We start from the raw sequence: 4077 nt of genomic DNA, 5'->3' as shown, positions 1-4077 counted from the left end.
TAATAGGTAGGTATGGTGGCTGTTTTGAGGAAGTAGTATGGTGGGTGTCTGGTACCAGCAAAAGTTGCACGGCACAAGAGAGGCTAGCAATGGTGGAAGGGTGAAAGAGTGCGTATAATCCATGGACTCAACATTAATCAAAAGAACTCATATACTTATTGCAAAAATTTAGAAGTCATCAAAAATCAAAGCACTACGCGCATGCTCCTAGGGGGATAGATTGGTAGGAAAAGACCATCGCTTGTCCCCGACCGCCACTCATAAGGAAGACAATCAATAAATAAAATTGTGCTCCAACTTCATCACAAAGCGGTTCACCATACGCGCATGCTACGGGAATCACAAACTTCAACACAAGCATTCTTTGAATTCAGAATCACCCAACTAGAAAAACTTTAATATCACTACCTCCATATCTCAAAACAATTATCAAGTATCAAGTTGATCATAGCATCCAATTCACTTCCTATGATAGTTTTTATTATACCTAACTTGGATGCTCATCATTCTAGGACCAACTTTATGACAATAGCAAATACCATGCTGATCTAAAAGAATCTCAAAATAATGTAAGTGAAGCATGAGAGACTAGCAATTTCTTCAAAATTAAGACACCACTGTGCTCTAAAAGATATAAGTGAAGCACTAGAGCAAAAACTATCAAGCTCAAAATATATAAGTGAAGCGCATAGAGTATTCTAGCAATTCTAATTAAATAGGCTTCTCCCAAAAGGTGTGTACAGAAAGGATGATTATGGTAAACTAAAAAGCAAAGAATAATATAATACACGACGCTCCAAGCAAAACACATATCATGTGGCGAATAAAAATATAGCTCCAAGTAAAGTTACCAATGAACGAAGACGAAAGAGGGGATGCCTTCCCGGGGCAACCCCAAGCTTAGGCTTTTGGATACTCTTGAATATCTTGGGGTACCATGGGCATCCCCAAGCTTAGGATCTTGCCACCCTTTATTCCATAGTCCATAAAATCTTTACCCGAAACTTGAAAACATCACAACACAAAACTCAACAGGAAATCTTATAAGCTCCGTTAGTGAAAGAAAACAAAACCACCACATAAGGTACTGAAATTAACTCATTATTTATTTAATTTTGAGTTAAACCTACTGTATTACAACTTCTTTATGGTTCATATACTGAATTACTAGCCATAGATGCATTGAAATAAGCAAACAACACACAAAAAACAGAATCTGTCAAAAACAGAACAGTCTGTAGCAATCTGTAACTAACGCAAACTTCTGGAACTCTAAAAATCCTACCAAAATAGGAACTCCTGGAAAATTTATCTATAGAACAGCAGCAACAAGAATCAACGCAAAAGCACGTTCCTGTGATTTAACAAAATCATATTCGTGCGCGCAAAGTTTCTGTTTTTTCAGCAGAATCAAATCAATTATCATCGTAGGTTATCCTATAGGTTCTACTTGGCACAAACACTAATTAAAAGATAAAAACACATCTAAACAGAGAGTAGATGCAATATTTATTCCTAAACAGGAGCAAAAACAAAAAACATAAAGAAAAATTGGGTTGCCTCCCAACTAGCGCTATCGTTTAACGCCCCTAGCTAGGCATAAAAGCGAAGATAGATCTAACTAGTGCCATCTTTGGCACTTGAAGAGGGGGATCTCCTTTCTATGGCATTCATTCTTGTATTTAAAGTAAGCACATGGCCATTAATAGAAGAAGTAAGATTAAGCACGTTACAGAAGTTTGCCTCCAAACTAGACTTCATCTCTTTAATAATTTCATTTTGATAAAAGCACAAGAGAGTAGTTGATTCAACCTTATCATTCAAAGGGTGCCCAAATATGGTTTTCATTTTTTCATAAGTATCTATAGCATCCCTTTCAAGAAAACTTCCTTCAAAAATAGAATCTAAAACTTGTCTAAAAGAAGCGGGCAAGCCAACATAAAAGCTCTTTAAGTAATCTTCAATTTGATATTGTGGCACATAGCTAGCCCGAATTCTTAATAACCTATCCCAAGCATCTTTTAAAGACTCATCAAGTAAATAACGAAAAATTCCAGAGTCATCCTCATCAAAATTATTCAAGCTCTCATTGGAGACCCCGGTGGGTCTTATAGTGTCATTATTCATGAGCTTAGAGAGGATAGATGGGTTGTCCAAGGAACTAGAGCTCGGGAGAAAACCCTTAGTTCTTTTTGACTCGGCCATGGAAAAGGGAAGGCAAACGGAAAAGAGGGAAGGAGATTGGGAAAGAGAGGGCAAATAAAATGGCAAGGGTGAAGTGGGGGAGAGGAAAACGAGAGGCAAATAATGTAAATGCGAGGGAGATGGGTTTGTGATGGGTACTTGGTCTGTCTTGACTTGAGCGAAGACCTCCCCGGCAACGGCGCCAGAAATCCTTCTTGCTACGTCTTGAGCTTGCGTTGGTTTTCCCCAAAGAGGAGAGGGTGATGCAGCAAAGTGTAGCATAAGTATTTCCCTCAGTTTTGAGAACCAAGGTATCAATCCAGTAGGAGGCTCCTCAAAAGTCCCACGCACCTACACAAACAAACTGAGAACTCGCAACCAACGCGATAAAGGGGTTGTCAATCCCTTCACGGCCTCTTGCGAAAGTGAGATCTAACAGAGAGATAATAATATATTTTTGGTATTTTGTAATATAGATGCAAAAAGTAAAGATGCAAATAAAAGTAGATTGAAAGCAAATATGATAAGAGATAGACCCGGGGGCCATAGGTTTCACTAGAGGCTTCTCTCGAGATAGCATAAGTATTACGGTGGGTGAACAAATTATTGTCGAGCAATTGATAGAAAAGCGCATAGTTATGAGATTATCTAACATGATCATGTATATAGGCATCACGTCCATAACAAGTAGACCAACTCCTACCTGCATCTACTACTATTACTCCACACATCGACCGACTCCTGCCTGCATCTAGAGTATTAAGTTCATAAGAACAGAGTAACGCTTTAAGCAAGATGACATGATGTAGAGGGATAAACACATGCAATATGATATAAACCCCATCTTGTTATCCTCAATGGCAACAATACAATACGTGTCTTGCAACCCTTTCTGTCACTGGGTAAGAACACCGCAAGATTGAACCCAAAGCTAAGCACTTCTCCCATGGCAAGAAAGATCAATCTAGTAGACCAAACCAAACTGATAATTCGAAGAGACTTGCAAAGATAACTCAATCATACATAAAAGAATTCATAGAAGATTCAAATATTATTCATAGATAAACTTGATCATAAACCCACAATTCATCGGATCTCGACAAACACACCGCAAAATGAGATTACATCGAATAGATCTCCACAAGAGAGGGGGAGAACATTGTTTGAGATCCAAAAAGAGAGAAGAAGCCATCTAGCTAATAACTATGGACCCGTAGGTCTGTGGTAAACTACTCACAACTCATCGGAAGGGCTATGGTGTTGATGTAGAAGCCCTCTGTGGTCGACTCCCCCTCCGGCAGAGTGCCGGCGAAGCCTCCAAGATGGGATCTCGCGGATACAGAAGGTTACGGCGGTGGAAATTGTGTTTCGTGGTGCTCCTGGATGTTTTCGGGGTCCGTAGGTATATATAGGAGGAAGAAGTATGTCAGTGGCCGCCCGAGGGGCCCATGAGACAGGGGGCGCGCCCTACAGGGGGGGCGCCCTCCTATCTCATGGGGCCCTCGGAGCTTTCTTGACTTGCACTCCAGGATCTTCGGATGAGATTTGTTCCAAAAATAACGCTCCCGAATGTTTCATTCCGTTTGGACTCCGTTTGATATTACTTTTCTTCGAAATACTGAAATAGGCAAAAAACAGCAATATGGGCTGTGTCTCCGGTTAGTAGGTTAGTACCAAAAATGACATAAATATGTAAAATAAAGCCCATAAACATCCAAAAGGGGTAATATAATAGCATGGAACAATCAAAAATTATAGATATGTTGGAGACGTATCAGGCTCCCACTCCTAGCTACTGTCGGTGGCCGCTATGGAGCTGTCCGGAAGGGAGGCTTTCCCCTTCTTGGACACCTCGGCCTCTAGACACGTAGAGGTCGTCCTCTTCTTTCTCCC

This window comes from Triticum dicoccoides, chromosome 5B (genome assembly GCF_002162155.2).
Source record: "Triticum dicoccoides isolate Atlit2015 ecotype Zavitan chromosome 5B, WEW_v2.0, whole genome shotgun sequence".
NCBI lineage: Eukaryota > Viridiplantae > Streptophyta > Magnoliopsida > Poales > Poaceae > Triticum > Triticum dicoccoides.
This window is presented reverse-complemented; position numbering follows the sequence as displayed.